Source organism: Pan paniscus, chromosome 4, assembly GCF_029289425.2.
Source record: "Pan paniscus chromosome 4, NHGRI_mPanPan1-v2.0_pri, whole genome shotgun sequence".
NCBI lineage: Eukaryota > Metazoa > Chordata > Mammalia > Primates > Hominidae > Pan > Pan paniscus.
Window position 1 is genome coordinate 27716722 of NC_073253.2, and position 25324 is coordinate 27742045.

General features: G+C 33.1%; 1 long non-coding RNA gene across 1 annotated transcript in view; it reads left to right on the forward strand.

Annotated features, from left to right (window-relative positions):
* Positions 1 to 21919, forward strand: part of LOC130541508 (uncharacterized) — a 76859-nt gene extending 54940 nt beyond the window's left edge. The window contains exons 5-8 of the long non-coding RNA XR_008955565.1: positions 9707 to 9831; positions 14046 to 14088; positions 14850 to 14909; positions 21404 to 21919. This is a non-coding gene — a long non-coding RNA (uncharacterized LOC130541508). The remainder of the gene's footprint in view (positions 1 to 9706; positions 9832 to 14045; positions 14089 to 14849; positions 14910 to 21403) is intronic.
* Positions 21920 to 25324: the final 3405 nt, after the last annotated feature.

Genomic DNA, 25324 nt, shown 5'->3' on the forward strand with positions numbered 1-25324 from the left:
ACTATTCATCAAAGTATTTAAAACATTTTATTTTCCAACCAGCAGTGTAAGAGAGTTCCAGTTACTCCACATTCTTGCCAGTAGTTGTAATAAATATTTTCTATATTTCTTATGATATATGCACACATATATATTAGCATAACAGTGTTCAGATCTTATAATATTCATTGATAATAAAGATAAAAAATACAGTTTATTTTAAAAGGTGAGAGGACAGAGGCAAATAGCCATTTTTCAAAGGCATCTTTAGAAATCTGTCACCTTTTTGTTAATTCCCAGTCATTATCATTAGCCACAATAAAAATGATGACTCAAAATATTAAATAGATAGATATTATTTAATGCTAAAGCCACAGCGATTATTTATTTATGGATACAGAAGTTACAAATAAGCCTAGCAAAACTATAGGTGAAGATCAAAAAGGAAATAAATTAGAGAAAACACAGCTTCTCAAGAATTAGGAGTAGAACTAGTATAGCTCTAATGCATCAGTGGGGTAAGCAGTATCTATCTACTAAGGTCATTTGTGCTTAGATTAAGGCAGCAATTTTTTTGTCTATTAAATGTATTTATATAGGACTCCAAACAATCTAGAGTACCCTGAATCACTAGCGACATCAATAATTTTGGTTCAGCTTCCATCAGAAGATGGGATGTCAAGATGTTGTCAGGTATCAGATCTCTTTTCAAAGCTTGCAGGAGATGAAAGTAGTACTCCTTGAGGTCAGAAGCTAACTGGTGTCTTTTAGTGTTATTTATTATCTGAGGAACATGAGTCAATTCATAAGAAGTTCCTGGTGGATAGTATTCACAATCGGCCTTCAGTTTCAACCCTTACTGTTCTGCAAGGCAATGGAAGATGAACAGTGATGATTTTCGGGTCTCTGCACAGAGGTGAAGGAGTTAGGGTCTGAAATTTCCTGATCTTCCTTGGGTGCTATTATCAGTGACATCTACTTACCTTACTCCTTTTTTATAGTAAGTTGAATTTATTAATAAAATCCCATTCTTAATCATTTATTTCATCATGATTACAGAATATAATCATAGACATGAGATCTCAATACCTTCTGGGAAAGTTCATTTTATTTGAGAGTGTTTAATGGGCAGACGGTGCTTCCTTTTACCTTCGGAGCTGAAATCTGCCTCTTAATCATTTCTTTCTAACTAATGGAAGATTCCCTACTGCTAACAAAGAGACTTACTGAGAGAAGGATGTAGAAATTTCATGAAAAGAGTATGAGTTTGCATCATACTTCCACCACTTCACTTCCAGATAATATTTGCCTTCCTTATCTTGTGAAATGTCTACAATAATAACCACATCTTAGGGTTGCTTGAACACTAAATGAAATTATTTTAATGCATAGTCCCTACTTGATAAATTCAAGTTCCAACTATGAGTTACACTATTGCTCCTGGTGAACCTGACAGTCTAGCTTAAGTTAGGAAAGTCAAGCTTTCTCTGGCAAAAACTTTTATTGCTCATGCTCTTTGATCATGCTTCATTTTTAGAAGTTTCCTACACTGAGATTTTTAATGGGAATTGAGAGCTAAAATTTTAGTGTTTTCAAATAAGCTTTTAACCCCATGTATTCATCAGTTTCTTTTTGGCCTTTAATTTCTAAAATTACAAAGAATGTCTAAAAGCTATCATGTAAAAAACAAATTTTATTTAGTGGCACATTAAATATTTTCAGTTTCCATTTGCCTACAACAACCTAGCCACAGCTGTTTCAGTGTCTATCTATCTGCTTATCTATCAATCACATACTGAATCTCCTCCCTCTGTGATCTGTTACAAACCCACCATATTCCAGATAAATGTTCCCAGTAAAATCAGTAAAATCAACAATAATACCATTAAATCCTAGTCTTGTTGACTGTGGAAGAACTGGGGCAAACTCATCAAACCCGAAGAGAAAATTGGTGGATGTGTGTTTATCTCCCTGGCGCAATAGCATCTTTGTAGGAAATACCCAAACTCTTATTGCATACCTACTGTCAGACTCTATTGACAATGTGCTTAATCACCGAGTTCTCTGCATTTGGGAAGCTTCATTCCTTTTCTCTGGTATTTTTAAAAAATATATCTTATTCCTACCTTTCAAGCCATCCACAAAGCTGTCAATTTTCTGATATGCACTTCTTTCTCCAAATGTCTACATTGCTGATAGTACCTGATAATTCAAATAAAATACAGCTTGCATCCTACTCTAAGAGAATACTTTCAACTTAACCAATCTAGTCTTATAAATTTTTAAATTGTCAATTTTTTTTTGTTTTTCTCACTATAATTAAAATTGCCAGTTGCCCAGGGACAAAGTGAAAGTCTGAGACAAAATAAAAAAAGAAATCTTAAACATTTGTGATTTAGAAATCAGATCATTTACACTGTTCATAAAGTAGTATTTATTACGAAATTATCATCTTTTGTTTTTTCTGTCTCTACTTCTTGATTAGCCACTTAAAAGAATTATTAGCTAAAAATTCTTCACAAAGGATTCTGTGACTCCGTTTGTCCTCTGACAGGTCATCCTGTTGAAAGGCCAGCTCTTTTAAGGAAAGCTGCATTTTCTCAGGATAAAACAAAAATATTTTATTCAATACCTCAGTGTGTTAAGGTTGTCACTCTGGGATTTCATCTGCTCTGTATGTTGACCCTGGAATAAACACTGCCAACCTCATACCCGCTGCATCAGCAAGTCTTGTCAGTTCTACTTGCTGAATATTTTCTGAATTTTCCCTTTTCACTCCTCACTGTTACCCTCCTAGTCCAATGTACATTATTTCTCACCTGAACTACATTCTTCCTCTCTTACCTGGTCTCCCAGTTTCTACTCAGGCTCACAAATATTTTCCCCTTTACCCAGTAGCCAGAAGAACAATTTAATTCATATTAATAATTCTGATAATGCATTACCCTGATTAAACTTTCCAGTAACTTATAATTACCCTTGGAGCAAAATCCAATTCTTATTTTCAGCTCCAAGGTCCTGCACCACCTGTTTCCCTCTGGGCGCTCCTCTCCTACCATTCTGCCTCACTCACGGTCCTCACTACACTAGCCTTCTGTGTATTTCTGAAATAAACCCAGCTTATTTCTAATTCAGGCCTTGGAATCCGTTTTTTTCCAGATCTTTATGTTGCTGGCTTTGCTACCTTTCACATCAAACTAATTCTCATCCCAGTGTTCTCTCCCCTCCTATCCTACTTTAATTTCTTACCAGAACGTTTTATTCTTACTATTTATTCTTTGTACACATTTTATTCCTAATATGTATATTATGTATTACTATGTATTCTTACTATGTATATTATGCATTTGCATACTTGTTTATAGTCTGCTTTCCCAATTAGAATGTGAATTTTTTGTGGCATAGACTTTTTGTGGTGTAGACTTTTTGTGGGGTAGACTTTGCCTCACTCACTCCTGTCCTGTCTGCCCCTTTCTCCCCTCCAATTTAGATTAGTGCCTGCTACATAGACAGTATAAGAAAGATCTGTTAAATGAAAGAATGAAAAAGCAACATGTTGAGTAATGTTACTAAATATGTCACTAAGATCTCCTCTAAAGACACCCTTCTAAAAATACTTCTGTAAATTGCAACAAAAGATGAAACTCTTAAATGTTGTCATAAAACATATTTAGCTTATAAGACATACAGATAGAAACACTAAAAAACTTAAAATATTCCTATAAAAATGGCAAGACCATGTTTTATTCACTGAACAAGGATCCGTGGATCGTGGAGTCATCTAGTTAATAACTGAGTAGCCTGTCCTAGTCTGAGCATGGCCACTAACCTAGTATGAGGAAACAGTGTTCTTGTTGCAAGGGTAATTCTACTGAAGAGAGAAAATTATTAAAGTTAGTTAATTCAACAATTAATTTTGATATAAAGGATGTGTTATGAAAATTTAGAAAATGGTGAAGTTGAAAGCAAAGCAGACACAAGAGAAAGCATAACACAAGAGCAGTTTACCTTGGAATTTATTGGGTGAGAGGCTCTTGGCTAGTTCATCCATCCTGAACACCAAAAACTGCTTAGAATGATTGACCAGGTTCTCTGGTTAGACAACTTTTCTTAAAGTACTTTAAATATTTTCTTAGGAAAGCAGTCTTTCAACTGAGGGCTTTGTAAGCCTAGAGTGGTGGTAGGGTTACATGGAGGATTTGGTTGGAAATAACCAAATCCTTATCGGGAATAACATTTCAATATGTATATAAATTCATGTTTGTGTTAGAAGTAATGTATTTTCTCTATTATGTAGGAATCTATCAAGATTAGAAAGAGCTTCATATCTTTCAAAACCCAAGTAATAATAGCTTCAGCAAGATGAATAAATGATTTTATTTTTCATGCGGAAGGAATTCAGAGATGAGTTTTTTCTGAACTTCTACAATTACTCTGAGAATTTGCCAGAGAACCAGGCTCCATTTTTTCTGGGCTACATTTTCAAATATTGTTTCTATCTTCCAGTTGTCTCATGATCTCAAAATGGCTGCTTCAGCTCCAGGCATTATATTCATATTCTGGATAGGAGAAAGGAGAAAAGAGCAGGTGCAGAGGAATATACCTCCCAGCTGAATAACTTTATTGAAAAACTCATCCATTGGCTTCTACTTACATTTCACTGGCCACGTCTATTTGAAAGGGAGGATGGAAAGTGTCATTATTATCTGAGCACTTTAGTGTTCCCAATAGTATAGAGTTTTTTGGGTTTTGTTTTTTGTTTTTACTAAGGGAAAGGGAAGAGTAGGTACTGGGTAGGCAGTGTGTACTACCACTATCCAGTGTATATACCACTATATATTTTTTTGTTTGTATTTGTTTCGTTCACTGTTATATTCCTGACATCTATCATAGTGCCCAGATTTTCAATAAATTATGCAATCCCAATAAATTAATATATAAATAAATAATTTTACAATATTTGTCTGTACTTTAACTGTGGTGTAGCTATGCAGCATATCTCTGCCATTGTTCCGGTGTCAGCCACTTCTCCTTTTATCATCTGGTGATGTCACTAAATCAACATCAACTATGTCCTAATTCATGTCAATTATCTGCTTCCCTGTGTGAATCTCAATAGGCTAATAGCATATTGTTCAAAGTTTTGATTTTAAAAGTGCAGAGTATTCACCAATTGTAATTCTATATCACAGGCTATTTCTAGGTCTATTTCTATTTTCTAATGCACATATATAGGCAAATACTGTAATTTCAATTTCAGGCTAAGTTTTCCAATTCTGAAAGTAAGTCAACTACTAGGGAAAATGTTTAAACACATTCTCTTTGATGTAGTGGCTTTGACAGGAAGAAAACAGCTCCCTCTCTTGTACCCAAAAGTCTTTGCTCAAAGCTCCCTTCCTGTGTCAATTACCCACCAGCAGCAAAGGTTTAAAAAGTCTACTTTCTACCTAACAATTGTTTTTCAATTTTTATGCCCACTTGTGTGTAAATTAAAGAAGAAGCACCTACATTAGCTTTTGTGAATATTACTTATTTTTCCCCTTTTTGTTTCTGGTCTGTCCACTTTTTACTGGGAAAAATTTTGATATGGGCATATTTGCATTTTGTGGGGGAATTTCACCCTTATTCTCTATATTTTTCTATCTTTTAAATTCTGTTCAAGTAATAAGAAAATTAAGAAAATTCATATATTCATAATAATGAATTTTAAGGCCTGAACAAAATTTGTAATGGCTCAACATATATGCTGAAACATCACAGTACTATATCATAGCATTGTAACTACACGTACTAGACACCTTCACATATACAATGGATTTGAATCTTTTTATGCCATCAATTCAGAAGCAAGGAAATAATGGAGAAACGGAAAAAGCAAGGTCAATGAGTGAAAATAAATATGAAAAAGGGTGAATGTAAAGATGTTGAGAGATAATGAGATCCATGTAAACTAAACGACTTAGGCATTAGACACAGAAATAGAGATAAGAAAGCAAAGGAACATAAGAGACATGATTACCAAAAACTCATTAAACAAGATTCAGCAACACCACCACTTACTTCATTTAAGAATTTGCTATTTATGCTATTTGTTGACTGAAAGAGGTAAGATTACTGTTTTAACTAAATGCCTGTCTCGGCTTTGTTTCTACTCAATTCTTGAGACTAAAAAAAAATGAAGGAATTGTTTTTACCAATAAGTAGATTAAAATATACCTTAGGTTCGATTTTTTTAGAATGTATTTTTATTATTATTATACTTTAAGTTCATGTACCCCAGGTTTGATGTTTTGATCATGTCGACAACTTGAATCAAACTAATGGCAGAAAACAGTTATTGAATAGGCATATTGTCTATAACTTTAATGTATTTCAATGTAGTGTGTGAGTTTGTTCCAGAGATGAAAATCAGTAGACTAGAAATTCATAGGCACATATATTTCTCATTCATTGCTCAAGTCCCACACCTAGAAGGGTGCCTGGCATATAGTATATACTCAGCAAATATTTGATGAGTAAATAGATTGATTTGTCAACAAAAAAATCATTTAATCCATCTAAAAGCAAAACCTACATAATTATAATGTTTATATGAGGTTAAAAGAACGAATTATCCACCTTAATTGAGAAAAATATGTACTATATTAACTAGAAATGAAGTCTAGAGTTCAGAATTCTAACCATATGTATCACATTTATCTGTAGAAATTATCTAATTTTATCTTAAGGTTTCAGCAGAAAACATTTGAAAGCATTTGGAAAACTTGCATAGTGTTCATTATATAATAAGAACTCAAATTTTTCTTTCAGTTTCTACTTTTATTTTAGAAATGCAATGAACTTATCTACAATAATTCTAATTTAATTCATAATGTAAAGGGCTATCAATATTAACCTGGGGTCCACATGATATACTATAAAGTGTATAGGCCTTTGCATTAGACTAACCCAACTTTCAACTTAGTAGATGTGCGGCCTTGAATAAGTTGTTTGGCCTTTCTTAACTTGAACTTCCACAATTATAAAATGTAGATCATACCTACATATTATGTCAACTTATATATATATTACTTAATCCTAAGTACAATGGCCTAAGGAATAACACTTCAGCTGCTTGGCATGACTCCAGTTCCTGGCACATCTCTTCAGTCATTTTGAACTCCTTGCTGTTCTCTTCCTTTATTCTACCATCAAGTGAGGGAGCTACCTTCAGCTGGGGGAATTCCTGGAGAGGCATGCAGCTGTGAACCATGAGCACATACTGTGAATCATAAGTACATACATATTAGTGTGGTTGTGAGGATAAGATGAGATGATACATCTAAAATGTTTAACACGATATTGGACACATACTAGATCTTCAATAAGTGTTCTCCTTTAATTGCACCACGTGGCCAGAGCAATATAAACTTGTCAGATTTCACATGATATTTTAGCTGATGTGTTTTAAAACCATAGAAAACGTATATGAAGTTGCTGGAGTGCAAAGGGGTGATGTTGCAAGACACCGATTCACTAATAGTAACAGAGTTATTTCATTAATTATCCCAGAAAGAAGGAACTTGGAAGGGTAATGCCCCAAATTTGACCTGGACTTCTCATTCATTCTCTGGTAGACAAATAACAATCTGAGAAATTTAGCACTATTTCACAGGAGCACAAGGCAAAGATGATCTTTTAGTGACAACAGAAATACGGTGGTGGTGAATAATTTCACTACAGATTTTCTCATAACAGTTGACTTTCTAGAGAACGTATGACCTGTTAGATTCATTCTTCCAGTCAATGGCTATTTTATTTCAAGTTAATAAAAAGTGATGCACTCATAATGGCAGAAATTATGCTTAAAAATTAGACACATTAATATTGAGTCTTTCATGTTTTCCCTGATGTGTATCTGCATTAGTAAATTGATTACATAAAATACACACATATACTTAACAAAACACTTTCGGAGAATGAGTGGATCAATGAAACATCTCTGTCAATTTGACACTTCACATTTTCCCCATGGTTTCCATTCTAGATCAGAAAAAGGAGAGAAGGCAATAAAATATTCATTAACTGCACTGCAGCCCATTTATAGCAGATGGTCTCTGGAGGATAAATTTCAAAACACGTGCTAGAGAGCGCTGTACAAAATATGTGGTTGTCCTGACACAGCAACTGGTGTGAAGAATGGCAAACGCAATAGTTGTTATTAGTGAGTGAGAAGATCATCTATTGTGAATCATGATCCAGCTCCCTTTTCATTTAGTTTAAGAAAAGGGTAAGAGTAAAGTTTGCTGTCCCTTATCATTTCAGAGATTTTAGAAACATAAAAAAGTACAAGATTTGCCTCACAGTATCATCAAGTATTATGATAATTCTTAAAAATTGTAACGAATCTTCTTTCATCATTCTTTAAGTTCTTAGAAAATTAAGATATTTGGAGATACATAGCAATGGTAATAATTCACAGGTATTACAATGTAGAGGGAAGAAAAATGAGGAAAATTATATATTATAAATATTATACACATGACTGCATGGTGGGTGGATGGATGGATAAAGAGCTAGATGTACATTGTATAATTTAAAATACTAGAAGCATAAAATGATAAAAATTCTAATCAGGATATAAAATAAAATATAAATGTGCTCTAAGTCTCTCAAAAGCTAATATAAGTAGATAACATTTAGAATGAAATGAACATTTTTTTGGTTTGCCAAATTGCCTGTTTGTTCAATATAATGAAACAATTATCCAGATTTTTCAAACTCTAAGTTTGTGTATGTTACTGACTTTCACTATAAAAATACTTTGGCATTACACTATTCTTTCAAAAATTTGTGGAGACATATTTTTTAATTCACTTTAAATCAATTTTCTTAATAGTGAAAAGTTTGGCAAAATCATCTGTATTTCTTAGTGCATATTGAATTATGCAACGTTCTTTTAAATTTTTTTATTGTAGTACAAAAAATCATAAGAGAAAATTTACCATTTTAAAGCGTACAGTTCAGTAGTGTTAAGAATATTCACATTGTTGTGCAATTACCTCTAGAATTTTTCCATGTTGCAAAACTGAAGCTCTATACCCATTGAACAATTCCCCATTTCTCCTTCCTCCCAGCTTCTGGCAACCACCATTCTGTTTTGTGAGTTTAACTACTGCCAATGCCTTGTATAAGTGGAATCATCTGGTATTTATCCTTTTGTGACAGTCTTATTTCACTTAGCATAATGCCCTCACAGTTCATTCATGTTGTAGTATGTGAAAGAATACCCTTCCTTTTTAAGGCTAAATAATATTTTATTGTGTGTATAGACACATATTGTTTGGCCACTCATCCAGTGATGGACATTTGTGTGTTCCCACCTCTTGATTATTGTGAATAATGTTGCCATGAACATGAATATGCAAATGTCTCTTTGAGATCTTGCTTTAAATTTTTTTAGATACTTGGCCCCCTATATCCATGGGTTTTCCATCTGTGGATTCAATCAACCATGGATCAAAGTGTTTGGAAACAAATATTGCACCTCCACTGAATGTGTACAGACATTTTTTTCTTGTCATTATTCCCTAAATGATATAGTATAATAACCATTTACATTATATTGGGCATTAGAAGTAATCTAGAGATGATTTAATGTATATGGGAGGATGTGATGGGTTATATGCAAATACTGTGCTATTTTATATCAAGGACTTGAACGTTCATAAATTTTGATTTTCTCTAGAAGTCCTGGAAGCCGTCTCCCACAGATACCAAGAGACCACTGTATAACCAGAAGTGTGACTACTCTGTAATATGAAGTTATAACTTTAATTTCTTCAGGAACCACCATACTGCTTTCCACAGCAGGTGCTCTATTTTAAAATCTCACCAACAGTGCATAAGGTTTCTAATTTCTCCACATCCTCACCAACACTTATTTTCTGTCCTTTTGATATTAACCATCATGATGGATATACAGTAGTATTTCATTGTGGCTTTGATCTGCATTTCTCTAATGGTTACTGCTATTGAGCATATTTTCATATGCTTGCTGACCATTTGTATATGATCCTTAGAGAAGCATCTTTTCAAGTTCTTTGCCTAATTTTTAATTGGATGGTTTTTTGTTGTTGAGTTACAGGAGTTCTTTAAATATTCTGGACACTAACTTCTCAGATTAATGATTTCCAACATTTTCTTGCATTTCCTATGTTGCCTTTTCAGTCTATTGATTGTTTTCTTTGTTGTACAGAAGTTTTTTACTTTGATATAGTCCCATTTATCTATATTTGCATTTGCCGCCTATGCTTTGGGTACATTTCCAAGAAACGATTGCCAAATCTAATGTCATGAAGATTTTCATTTATGTTTCCTTCTAGGAGTTTTTTGGCTTGGAGTGTTACATTTAGGTTATCAATGCATTTTGAGTTAACTTTTGTATATTGTGTAGAATAAGGACTCAACTTCATTCTTTTGCATATGCATATTGTAATATTCTTTTATTCTTTTATCTCTTTCACTGTCTCTCTTGCCTCACATTCAAGCATTTACATGAATTTCTTTTTTGCTTTTTTTTTTTTAAATCATCACCTGCAATTTCTCCTTATTTTCCTTCTCATGTTTGGATCTATTGTTTGGAATATTACAATAAGCCTCAATGAGAATTATAGTGGTATAATAAGCTAAGATTAGCATTTAAGGTGGAGAATAAAACAGAAGAAGTGGATGAATACTTGAGGCAAGATTCCTCTGTTTCTGATAATATACGGGAAAAAATCCTACAAATTTTGACATAAAAAGAGAAGTATTTGTAGCAACATATTTTTTTATTGTGGCTTCCCCTCAACAGATTGCCTCACGTGAGTCTCAGTACTTATAAAAAGTTATTTATCATTTATTTCTCACAGAAGGAACTAGAAGACAGAAGACATTTGATGTTTAATTTATGAAATATAAATACTGGCAAAATAATGTTGCATTCTACATTAAAAAGAATGATAATGCCTTTCCAGGAGAGTACTTATATAATTGCAAGGCCTGTTATGAGATTTGAGTCTATTCCCAGCTTGTTCCATTATGTTATACAAATCGGCCACCAGGTAAAAATCCTATCACATTGCACAAAAGTATTGTAAGTTAATTATTAGTAAAAACCCTCAAAATCTTGATATTACTACTTTTAAAATATAATTTATTGTCTCAGATGTATCAAGAAGCAACTATTATTGAGACTTTCTTATCTTTTCTATGTGAAATCAAATTCTCTCCAGGGTACTTTATATAACTTATTAAAATAGTCTGTTGGTAGGCAAAATTCTTCTTACTGTGACCAGAAGACTTTAAAATTAGTGGCAAACGAATTTGGATATTCCCAGAGAAAAAGAATCACAGAACTGAGTATTTGAAGTTAGGTTTAATGTTCTAATTTCATGTGAAAATATAGGTGCAAGCTCAGACATATTTTGATACAAGTATCTGGGAACCAGATATTGAACTAAACAATTTACAGAGCTTGGAATAAGTAGAAAATTACTCTTGAAACCATGTTAAAAAGCAAATGTAAAACTGATCACATTGGAATAAAAATAATCATGTCTAGAAAAGTATTTTCAGTAAGTATGATTTATATTTAAGAGAAAATTATTTTCTACATCTTGGATCGCTTGTATATCATACCAATCTTTAAAGAATTATTTCAACCTTCTCAAATTTATATTACCATTTTAAGCAGATAAAGGAACCAGTGACTTTATTAACTAAAGTATGTCAAACTAGTGTTCTATAAATCAAAGAGGGGTAAAGGGGTTAAAACTGATGATAAAAGTCTAATGTTATAGTTCTCCAAGTTACTATATTCCAAAAGACAACAGATCATTTTGTTAAAATACTGTATTCAAAAAAGTTCTCATTTTCTTCCTACAGTTTATTTAAGTATGTTTGCATAAAATCTCAAATAGTTCCAATATGTAGTATCAGTTACAACATTTGTTAAGTCCATACAATTTATCACATTAACAGGCTAAGAGAAAAATAATAAATGCTATTATGAATAAACAATTCATCTTAGGACAGTTCACCAAAAGGCAAGTAAATAAGCAAGCAAACAAAAGCCAACTCTTCACTCAGATAAGAATTCAGTCTGTGATTTGTGTATGTGTCTATTTATTAACCAAGAGTTTAACTTGACTTAATGTTAAGATACCAAAGGCATGAAGTTTATTTTACTAAGAAAATGCTTTCAAAGAATCCTGGTGAACTTTTATTAGCTTTGCTTGATTTTGAAATAATTTTATATGAGTGGTCCACTCACAAAATAGAAAATGTAAAAAAAAAAAACCCAACTAGATTTAGTGACCCTTTATATGAGTATAAAATGATTTCATGTTATATTGTGAACTTTTCACAAACCTTTTCTAGGCAATTAATGTGTTGGTTTTTAATTCTGAAAACAACATATCCCAAATACTACTCTGCAGATTGAGTTCTCTCTGTCTAAATAAAATGATAGACTTTCTAAAAATATTTTTAAAATCATATTATTATCATGAGTTGCAAGAGTCTTTCCAAGTAGATTTCCTTAAAGGCTAAAGTCTACTCATAGCAATGCGAAATACTCTAGTTGTGATTACTCCAGACAAAGGATATCTACATAAGTAAATTCACCCAATAAAAACTAGTATCCCACTTCCTTTTATGTTTATGTGAGAGTTCCATTGGCTTCTAAAGATCGAATAACTTTTCATAGAATCATAGAATTTTAGATCTGGTACAATTCTTAGAGATACCTCTAAGGAATCCAAGACCACAAAGCTTTAAAGATCAAAAATCAATGAAATGAAGAACAAGGACATAGTATCAGTAAGATGGAAAACCCCAAACTGTTACATTGAAAGGACTGATAATAGACAAAACTCTTACAAGAAAGTCCAAGGGGAGGAAAATAGAAAATCACAGACAAATAAAATACAAAATGAAAAGGAGACATATTGTTCACATAGTACAAGTTTTATGTCATAAGAAATACAATGAATAAGTTTATGTTAGTGAAATTGAAAACTTAGATGAAAAGAAAAATTTCTTAGAAAAATATACATAATCAAAATACACGCAATAAGAAATAAATAACCCAACTGATCACTACCACTTAAGAAATTGAATAAAAAAAAAGATTCCTCCCAAAAGATACAAGGCCCAGATGGATTTATAGTCAATTTATACCAAACTTGAAGAAATGGATAATTCATGTACAATTTGTATCCGAGAAAATGGAAGAAGTAAAACTGTCCAACACATTTTATAAGGCTAATATAATTTTGATACCATAACTTGATGAAAAAAATATAATGCCTCCATTTTTAACCAGCCTCACTTATAAGTAGAAATATAAAAAATACTATATATAATACTATTTGAATCCGGATATATTTATTTAAAATTCACTATTAAAAATCTGTATATTTAATGCACTATACAAACAAACACAAAAAGAACACATGGTAATCCTAAAAGATCCTCCTTTATTAAACATTCCTTCTAAAAGTTTTTCTGTTTTAAGTATCCATTCCAGGTAGACTATCAATATGTCATATATGCCTTTGATAAATAGTATGATAAAAGGAGACAGAAAGTGGTTTATTTTCACCCAAAATAATATTTAAAATGGAATTTTAACCCCAAATATTACTTGTTTGCTTCCCTAATCACCAAGTTCAGAATGCCACTGGGAAATTTCAAACGGGGTCTGAATTAAAAATTTAATTACAAAACACACTACCAAAGCTTACAGCATTTTTATTTCGATTGGATGATAACCTAATTATAATTAGGATCATATTTTAAGAGTAGCTATACAAATTCAAGTTACCCAATAACTTTATAAAATTTAACCCTATTAAAAAATTAAGTATACAGTTCTAACTAATGGAGTTGAGCAATTAGAGTGGTAGAGGGAGCTCCAATCAGAACAGGAAAGCTCAAAAGTAAGCCACACCCCTCCTCCTCCTCATCCTTTTCTGTGCTAAGAAACTTAACTGGCTAACTCAGACATAAGTTATTAAGTCTGACTTATTTTGTCCATCTAGATTTAAACAGTATCCATTCAGAACAATGACAAGAAAGCTTTAAGTAAGTTTGCAAATCTGAATGATTGGGTTCCTGTGCGATGAGTGCCACTGGGTGGAGGGATTTGAAAATAGGTGTGCAAGTCATACACTTACAACCACCAGTCAGATTAAGTTTAGATTAAGAGGGTCTATCTTATCTTCATTGAGAACAGTCTCTCATAAAGGTGTGTGAATTTGCTAGGGGATGTATATGAGCTAATTGATATTTCTTGCCTTAAGGTATCATTCAGTTCCAAAACTTTTGTGCAGACAAAATATTCCTCGTTTAGTACTTCACTCCATGTAGATTAACTTAGGTTTTATCCTTTTCAGACTAAAGCACTGGTTGGTTGCAATTTTCCTTAACTACCAGTGGATTTAGCAATGATATATACACTGTCTTAATTGCTTAAATCCCTCACTAACATTTTTTTGACAATGTAATCAGAAGATTAAAACAAGGATGCAAAATTACAGATAACAGTGTATGGATTTTTTTTGTTCACCACATGCAGGATGGTCAGATAGATGTTAATGAAAATATCTTTTAATTGACAGTATGAATGTATATATATGTGTGTGTGTATATATATATATATAAAACATCTCACTGTTTTTCTTTTAAAAATGTCTAAAAATATAAAAGCACTACATGAAATAAAAGACTGTATTTGCAAGATATAAATTATTTTTCCTCCTTAGAAATGTATTATAATTTTAATTTCATTGATGTGATTATTTCTTTTTAAAATTTAACTGAATGCTTTGTTTTCTTTAAATAAGGCTTATACAATACAAGATGCTTCTCGCCCTTCTAGGAAGAATCCTCTACTGAAATGGAAGGTAAATTCTTTGGTCACTCACTAGCTTTGCAGTTTTCAACTTTATTAAAAATATGTTTTCTTTAAAGAAGCTTCAGTGATTTCTACAAATAATATAAATGGCAAAAACATAAATAAATTCAGTTTATCATGTGAAATTGTACATTTCACAATTGCTCAATCAAAAGGAATTAGATGAGAATTTTTCACTTTCAAAATTATACACACATAAAATAGAATTATAGACATATATTTACAGATCTACAGAATAATAGGACTATCTTCTGAAATTATAATTTATTTCTTGTTTAGAAAATAATTTGGATTATTTTGAAACAAATGAAAGAAATAAACATTGGATATATATATATATATATTTAGCTGGTTTTTAAAAAAGTATTCAATAGAATGAGCACCACTTAAATAGCATCTTTGGCTAAATGGTTCCAAATCTACAATCTTCATATAGTAATGGTAAAGACTGCATGGTGTTTATTACAGCTGTAAACATTTAATGGCTGATAATTAAACAGCATCCATATTGAATCTTGCAAGATTTAATTAAACATAGCACACTGCAGATGTGAGATTTAAATTACTATTTATAATTACATGTAAAACACAATTCCTAATATGGTCACATGGAATTCTGAGAGAAATTTGCAATTTCCTCTCATTTTAAACAATGCTAGTTTTGAATTCCTTACTCCATTTTTTAAATTATGGAGCATTTGACAACAGACAGTATAACAAATATGTCAAATGTGTTTATGAATATTGGTCCTGAGTGAAGGAGTATTGTCTCAGAACTATTCCTTTAATATTTTTATTCCAAAGGTATAGCAAAAAAAAAAAAAAAAAGAAAAGAAAATAGAAATAGACCCACCTAATTACAAATAATTCAAATAAAGGAAAATAGGAACTAGCCCAACTCTATCATTAGATGAATAGAAAGCTAGAAAGAAAAAGTAAAAGGATTTTATTTTTCTTCAGTTTTAGCATCATATGTAACTCATATATTTGCATATTATTTACAAAAAATCAGTGAAGAATATTAGAGTGCAAAATTGATGTAAAGGGAACATTTAAATTTTCATGTGGAAAACCTATTAAATACTGAAAAAATTTCAGCCTTCTTTATTCCCTATTAAAGATGTCTTTGGTATTTTTATCCATACAATGTATAGGAAATACAGTGAATGTGGAGTATTTTATAGTTGATTTCACAGACTAATTGATTGCACAAAACATTTAATACACCTTTCATAACAGAAATTGCTTAGCATCTTATTTGTGCGATATGTCTCTATGGGGTGGGAAAACAAAAATGGAAGGTGCCAAAGACTAAATTCAATTTGCACCATTCTCCAGTCCTGTATGTCTGTAATGTTTCACTTTCACAAATGTTTACAATGAGAATCTTGTCAGTGAGGACTCTGAGACCAGAGAGGCAAATGGGTGATGTTGAGAAGACTAACAAAGAATGCCTTGAAATTCCATATTCCTCATCTCCACAAGCATAAAGAAAGGCACAATTTATTTTTAGTAAATTATGGGAGTGAATTACACCCTAATATTTAAATTAATTATCCTGGTCATTCTTGATTAACATTTCTCTTGCCACTATTGTATTACAAAGAGCTACCAAATTTAAAAATCTGCAGGTGAGCTGAGAAAAAACTATAAATAACATATTCAACAAGGAATAATTTGTCTGATCATATATGCTTATTATATGCATATATAGTACCATAATTGTTCATGGCATTTAAAAATAGATAAAACAGTCTCAAAGTTATCATTCAAAGAGAAGATTCTGATAAAGAAAATAGATGAAACCTAGCAATGGAGCTGTCCAGGGCTCCATATGCATGTGATGGTTTCTTATTTACATGTTGCTCATGTTTATGCATGTTCAGAAGAATACAGCTGCTACCCCATTCTCCAGAAATCACAGACACCGGTCAAGTCTACAAATAGCCACATTTGAGCTTGTAATGTATTTATGAAAAGCTAGAAGCTCTAATGGTAGGGAAGGGGAAAAGCAGCACAATTTGCTTTGAAAAGATAACAGATATTTTTCAAAAAACAAAAACTGTATATTCAATTCAGCTCCTTTAGGTGCTTTCATGTTATAGGAATTCTGCTGGTGATGAAAACAGCATCCAGCCAATCAAATGGTGGTACCCTAGTGCCATCCAAAGTAGAAGCCTAGTGTTTAAAATAACCCTGATGAATTATTCATAGAGCTGATGTTTATGCAAATTAGAGAATCATGCATCCACCTGACCACCAAGGGAAGAAAAAAACATAGGGAAAAAAAACCCCATCATGTTTTTAGCATTCTCTAGAACCTATGAAATCAAATGATAGTATTCTTTCATTAAATGCATCAAGGAATTACAATCCTTACCTGGTTAGTTTGTAGGGCCTTCAGATTTTCTGGATGAAATAACTGACTGTGCGTGCAACCAATAAAACTGAACTGAAAAGCTGATTAAGGGCACTTACTTAATGCAAAGCCACTCACTGAATATTCATATGATGCCTGTGTTTATGCAAATTAAAGCAAAAGAACGCCCAAGGGGATTGGTTGCCATAGACCACAAATACTGTGTACAGCAGAAAATATAGAGAATAGTGACAAATAAATCTTGAAATTCATAGCTTTGAAGCAACAAAGGAGAAAAAATATTAAAAAGCTGAGGTGAAGTACAGGTTTAAATTGTTTTATTTACTCATATTACTTTAGAACTATCGGCTATTCCTACCATGTAATGATCTATAATTATCTTAATGCCAAGAGATATCTTCATGTTTGTTTGTCAGCTTTATTTATCCTTTAGCCATTCATATTAGCAGATCTCCTAAGCATAGAATAGTGAAGAAAGAAACAATTATGATAAAAATATGAGTCGGTAGAATAATAACCAAACACAGACCCATGTGTGATACGATATTAAGTCTTTTTATGTGCTGATTCTTCATTGGTAAAACCTTACTAAGTAGTGTCAATGGAAGACCTCCAACATGTCGAGCACGTCGCTTTCTCAATATTGATAGATATCTGCTTCATTTGATATGGGGATTATTTTATATTAGATGAGAGACTGAATCTTTTGGCCAAGAAGATTTTGCCACATGCGACTTTAAATTCCAAGGATTTTCACTTTTAGAACCCACATACAATAATGTTCTCTGAAATGCATGCTAATATGTAGTGTCCTAATCATGAAAAAATGTGAATCCTCACGTATGTATGTGAGAACCGATTAAAGACATTGGCAAGATTCATAATATTTAAAGGATACAACACATGTCTGGCATAAAATGCTTTATACTGTTAAGAAGGATCTTCACTTTTATTTCTTGAATAAGAATCAGAGATGGCTAAAAATGCTAGAATGTATCTTACGGGTTTTTTGTTTGCTTTTGTTCATCTCTTTGTTTTTTGTCACATACATTCAAAACTTCAAAAATAAGAATAAGGCAATATTCTCCATGGCAGTTACCACTGACTGAAGAGTACTTATCATTTTCCAATGGTTTCCTAATAATTCTCACATCGTCATTCCACAATGACTTTGGTCTCGCTCAGATAACATAATGAATTTTCAAGCACTTCTAGGAAATAATATTTAAAGTTTTAAGCATCTATACAAAGCTGGCTACACTTATCATAAATGCTATGAAGACTGAATCCAATTCCTGGACATTGTTTTCCTAGAAGAATTTAGAGGGACTTCTTTGTGGCACCTTATGCTTTCCTAATTACAGCTTTCATGGTTGCAAATAATTTCCTTTCTTGTAAAGTTGCTCTTTAGCTTTCCATGACAGTAATCTTCACAGATGTATAGTGATGTGCATATACATACATTTTCTATAAAATATATTGCGTTTATTTAATCTAACATCTCCTTAAAATTCTCTTTTGCTAAGTTTCAGAACTGACTTGAAACACTGTGATCAACATATCTAAAATTAAGAATTAAGTTGTTAAAATTTTAGAAGCTGTGAATTTCCATTTTTGTTATTGGTGATTTCTTTCATTTAATTAATTAATTATATTTATACATATCTGTTCATACAAAATACAGAATAAAATGAATGTATAACTAGTAGTACACTTTCCTTTATCATCATGCAATTCTTTTTCTTCTATTGATTTAAGAACATATTATATAGAAAGTAGACTAGTAATTTCTTAAAGTTTCTAATTAAAGAATCCTAAACTAAAAGCTTCTGAGAAACAATGTTTAGGTTAATCAGCAAACACTTGGCATTTATTAAGGTTTTCTATTGCTATAAAAATTATCCTTTTTTGAAAAAGTCAATATTTTAAATATCAAAATTTTCCAACTTTCAAATTAAAATTCAAACACAAGTTTTACCAAGACTAATTATTGCTTATTTAAGTGACACTGACCATGCTTCAGGCTGCAAAAAAGCTAAGGTTTCCTTCAGAAAGATGTTTTTATTTTCAAAGAAAATATACCACCTTTCCCGCCCCGCCCTGGACACACACCTCAAATGAACTGCCAGAGGAAAATGTAAGGGGTATCATTAATGTCGTCCTTTGTCCAATTTTTGATATTATTAGTGGAATTTTTCCTTCCCTTTCTTGGATTGAATCTCTTAATCTCTGGCCCTGTACAACTCTGAGGTATTTCTGACAACTTTAAAATATTTATAAACCAAATCCAAACTGCTGTAGGCCATGGTTGCCTCAGACCTCTTATCCTGTATCTGTGCAGGGCAAGAATAGCTTAGTCAGTGAATTCAGTTCCATAAGAATCAAAATCATCTGTTCCAGATTAAATAAATCAATGCTTTTGAGACTGAATTAACTGACTTATATTATGAATTTATAATTTCCAGATTCATAATTCATTCACTATTTTACTCTGTGGGCACAATAAAATCCTAAAGGACTATTTACAAATTCTTGCAATGTTTCACAAAGAGGTAAACTTTAGCGCATTTGACATTTATGTTAGAAGTCTGAACTCTCTTTTGAGCAGCTCATTTGGACTTTAACCAATTCAAAAAAATGCGAATAAATATATAGAGAGATTCAACAAAAACTCAATCAATCAGGTGAAATAGGTAGTTGACTATCTCTGATGTAAAATTTGTTTGGTCTATACATGTTTTTAAATTAAAACTAGATACCAGTATTTAAAATTATAAGATTTTACATTAAAAAAAACAGAATTTTCTTTTTTTCTTGGAAAATCAGAGCTGACATTCCCACTAGGCAACAAACCCCTGGAGCCAGGTAGAGAATCCCCCTCTAAGCAAGTCCTGAGTCCTCCCTTTGCCAGGAGTCCTTACCAGGACGCTTCTCTCTTTTATGCTATTCCCGCACGTATCTGAATTTGTGACCTGTTGGCATTTGAGTTGGATTTGTGAAATCTGGGGGAGCACTACATTTTGAGACTGTTTTAAATCCACTGACCATGTCTGATTTATATATTTTTTATTCGATATAGGTATGTTTGTAAATCTACTGCTCAAGTAATTCAGAATAAAAGGTAACCCACACAAAGAGTAAGCTGCCCTAGGTATCCAGGCTGCTTCTATGTATACGTTTTGACAATTCTGCTTATACCAGGTATTATCATGCTATCCGTTTAATAAAAAACATCAACAAAGCATCTCTAATAGAAAAGTCAAATAAAACATCATACAAATATTTACAGATTATTTCTTTATAGCATACATAAAAATACACACTATGCACACACACACACACCCTTATGTACACTAGGTATACCATCAACTGTTTAAAATATCCTTTTCAGCAATAACTTTGAAGAGAGAACCCTGAGTCTTTTCTCTTTTCTCCTTGCTTCAACTTTCAAATACTTTAATTTTCTAGAACATATCTGTGGTTTCACCAGAGATCACAGTCCTCATAGTTTTCCTCCTAGCTTTCAGGATTTGTACCTAATACTCTGCCTCTCTAATTGGTAAGAGTGCAGGAAAAGCAAAAAAAAAAAAAAAAAAAAAAAAAGATCTGGGACACTCCTGAGAACCGCCTCATTCTCTCCTCCATGTGGCCCCCACACAAAACAAGATTGATTACTTGAGTTCACATGAACCCTTTGGCAAAAACCTTGTGATCTAGTCCAGTCACAAGAAGACAATTGTTCTGTTTAACTGTAATAGAGAAACTACTCCACAACTCTCACCTACGATAATTTATACTTTTAGTTGTAATTTACCTAAAGCAGCATTTCTCTCCTGCTTGAGTCCTTAGCAAGCATTGTCCATGAGGGTAAGCAAGTACACTTAAAATTAGATAACACCCCCCCCTTTATTTATTTATTTATTTTTGATACGGAGTTTTGCCCTCCTCTCCCAGGGTGGAGTGCAATGGTGCGACCTCGGGGCTCACTGCAACCTCCGCCTCCTGGGTTCAAGCAATTCTCCTGACTGGGCCTCCCAAGTAGCTGGGATTACAGGCATGCACCACCACACCTGGCTATTTTTTTTTGTTTTGTTTTCTTTGAGACGCAGTCTCGCTCTGTCGCCTGGGCTGGAGTGCGGTGGCGCGATATCGGCTCACTGCAAGCTCCGCCTCCCGGGTTCACGCCATTCTCCTGCCTCCTGAGTCCTCCCTTTGCTAGGAGTCCTTACCAGGACGCTTCTCTCCTTTATGCTACTCCTGCAGGTATCTGAATTTGTGACCTGTTGCATTTGAGTTGGATTTGTGAAATCTGGGGGAGTGCTAAATTTTAAGACTGTTTTAAATCCACTGGCCATGTCAGATTTATATATTTTTATTCGAAATAAGTATGTTTATGAATCTCCCGAGTTGCAGCTGGGACTACAGGCGCCCACCACCACACCCGGCTAATTTTTTGTATTTTTAATAGAGATGGGATTTCACCATATTGGCCAGGCTGGTCTCGAACTCCTGACCTCAGGTGATCCACTCAACCTTGGCCTCCCAAAGTGCTGGGATTACAGGCGAGAGCCACCATACCCGGCTATCACCACTCTTTAATAAGACCATTCAGTTGATTATTTTTTCTAAAATAAGGCTCTATCTTCACAAAAGGAAAATATTTTAAATCAACTCAAGGAGGCTTAACTGCTTCTTGAACATTTCGTTTTTATTACACATAAAGATGGGAATTTAGTGCACAGACAACTAGTCCTTCTCTACCCCAAATCAGGAAAATAGGTAAAAAATATTTCTTCCTTTTTTTCCTCTTCCCTTAGTTTGGTATGCACTGACCTGACGTCACATTTGTAGAGATGCTCACGACGTTCAGCTCTTCTGGCAATACTCCTTGCTCTTGATTTTGTTTTTCCTTCTATCTCAAAATTCTTTTTACTGCTTTCTCTTCTTTAAAGTTTCTGGTTGACGTTTGGTTCATTAAAACTATCTTGATAAATTCATCTGAGCAACAGTTTAATAGATAATAAAAGTGCCAGTGGTAGAGACAATTAGGTTCAAATGAACCTTCTCTCAAAACACCCCTCAAATCACACTATAGAAGCAAGTATCTGCCAAGCCAGTAATGGTTCCAGTGGCACCTAATTTAAGCCTTAAAACCAAAACAAAGAAGTACTGTTAGAGTAAATTCATTTGAAAAAAAATAACATTTAAAAACACACTACCAATCTAATTTTAGTGAAGGCATGAGGCTATTTTATGGCTTGATTTAACCTATGGTTTAATAGTCACATAGGTAACATTGTTGCAGCCTAGGGTCTCATTTCCAAAGATAATTTCTGAACTTAAATATTTCAGAGCACAGAATAGTGTTTGGATAAGAATATTTGCAGAATAGTAAACAGCTAGTGTCTTAAGGTTAATGGTCTACTACAATGTATCTGTAGTGTCTGTAAAATTTGTTTTGTATTATGATCTCCCCATCTTCATTGCAATAACTCACAGCCTTCCAGGTTTTTTTTTTCTTTCTCAAAGATTTAATTAGTTGGTTCAAAGGACCCATTTTCAAACATCCTTTATATTATACTTGGTGATTCTGACTTCTACATCTGGATTCAATGTCTTAAAAGATCTCCATTTCCATTTCTATAAATTTCAAACCTAGTCATCACCTGGAATATTTCTGCACCTTTTTTATGAACAAAAATTCTCCTCTCAAATCTTTCTCCTATACCTATGAGTTGCTTCCTCTCTTCCACTACATTTCATTTCCCCTCTACCATTTAAGCTTCTTTTCCTCTCATTGCATCTAGCATATTAGACCTTCCAGTTTTTATTTTGCTCTGTGTCAATCTCAATTCCACAATCAGCCACATTAAATGTGTCCTATCCCCTTAACTATCCACTTTAAGAGCTCTCTTCACCCTATTTAGGGATAAACCCAACATCCATTTACTTTATTCCCATTCCCATATAGTCAGGCATATGAACTTTAAATTCTTTTTTTTCTTTCTTTTTTTTTTTTTGAGTGCAGTATTAACTCATATGATCACATTCGATCTTGATCACTGCAATGAGATAAATGATACCTCACATAAATTCCGTTGTATGTTCTACCTTTCACCCCCAAATTTATTCAGGCTCTACTCTTTCTTTCAGTCCTTGAATCAAAGGAAGATTTCTCTCTTCCTGCCACATACCAACTCTGATCCAAAAACCAATAATAATAATAATGCCTAATATTTACTGAGAATTTATGCCAACCACTGTGCTAAATACTTTCATGGATTATCTCACAGATCCTTATTTTAAACCTATGATATAAGTACAACTATTATTTTTTACAGATAGAGAAATTAAAGCTTGGATAATTTAAATAAATAACTCATAGTTATACAACCCTGGTAGAGCCAGATTCTGAACACCGGCCTGCCTGATTCTTTAGAATTTGATGATACTAAGAACTTGTCATATTTTTTCCATCTTCTCCATGGTATTTTACTTTCCTGTTTTGTTTCATAAGTCTCTGAGCAGCTTTTCACATATCATTTGTTATCTACTCTTTTTATGTCCATAAGTTAAATATAGATTGGCCATTCTATTTTTTGCTACAAAATTTCCATCTAGACAATCTTTTTCTCTCCCATGGTATCATATGCCACTCCTGTCTGATTACAAAATATAGTACAAGTCCAGTATAGTAAATCTGCCTTGAGAACAACATCTAGTTGGACATGCCCAGGATGTCCCACTAAATCAAAAAACTAAACAGAGCTCACTCACCTCAGCTCATAAGAGTTCAATATGGCAGTGAACTAGTGAGTTCCCCTTTGGTTTCTCATTCCTGTCTCAAAAAGTCTAAAGTCTATATGTGTGTGTATATATGTATGTGTGTGTATAGAAATATATATATGTGTGTGTGTGTGTGTGTGTGTGAAGTCACAAATTTGCAAACAACTCAGACCTGCAAAGATCTATCTGGTCTTCCCTGTAAGCCCTCACCCATTAGGAAGTGGTAAGAAAGTACTCAAACACTTCCTAACATTTAGCCCAATACAGTAAGCTAACTAATTCTTTTAGATAATGCTAAGTCTTTGGGGTTATTTGCTCATTTTTTCACATTTCACTCTCTCTTTTTTGATTTATCTCTAAGACAGTGTTCCAGAACTGACATTCAGCTGATATTCTATTAACTCTTGTGAAACAGGTGTCTGTTTCAATTATTCAGTACCTTTAATATATTGGTTCTTAAATATTTTTAGTATTACCTTTAGTGTTTGGTATATGGTAGAAAGAGGAAGGGCTCACACAAACTCCTAGTGGTAGAATGAATGAAGTAATGCTTGTATCCTCACAGTCATTTTAAATTTTCCTCTGATTCATTTGATCACTGAGTGACTTGCTCATTTCCAAAATGGAAGTTAAAAATTGGTCTCTCCAAACCTGGGCAGATTCTAATAGTTCACCCTGAGTGCTCAAAATTAGCTCTTCCTGAAGTTGTCTGTCACATCTTCTTTCTGGCAGTAGGACTACTTCAACTCTTCCCTATGGTAGGTCCACTAAAAAGATGTTTATGAAATCATCACACAAAATAAAATATTTTTAAAAATTCAAGTATGTCAGTATTCACTTTAGTTCACAAAAGGCTGTTACCCAAGTACCATCCTCCAGGAACTGTGGGATTCCATTCTTCCTACAGGGGACATTAAGATTGCCTGGAAACTGAAGATTACCTGAGGATCATCCTAAGAAATTACCTCTCTCCGAAGCCCTAAAGAGAAATTTTCCAAGCCCTAATGGAAGACCATATTCCCTTGAAATTTCCTATGCCTGTGTAACAGACTTCCTTTTTTCCAAGTGGAAGCCCAAATGTTTCATAGAACACACATCTGTCAGCTATCCTGTCCTTCTCTATTTCCCATTTTCTTCCTACAACTTTTTAGGATGAAATACATAGGCCTTTATTTACCTTACATTATGGGCTGCCTCTTATTAGGAATTCCTAATGTTTTATTTTGTGTAATATATAC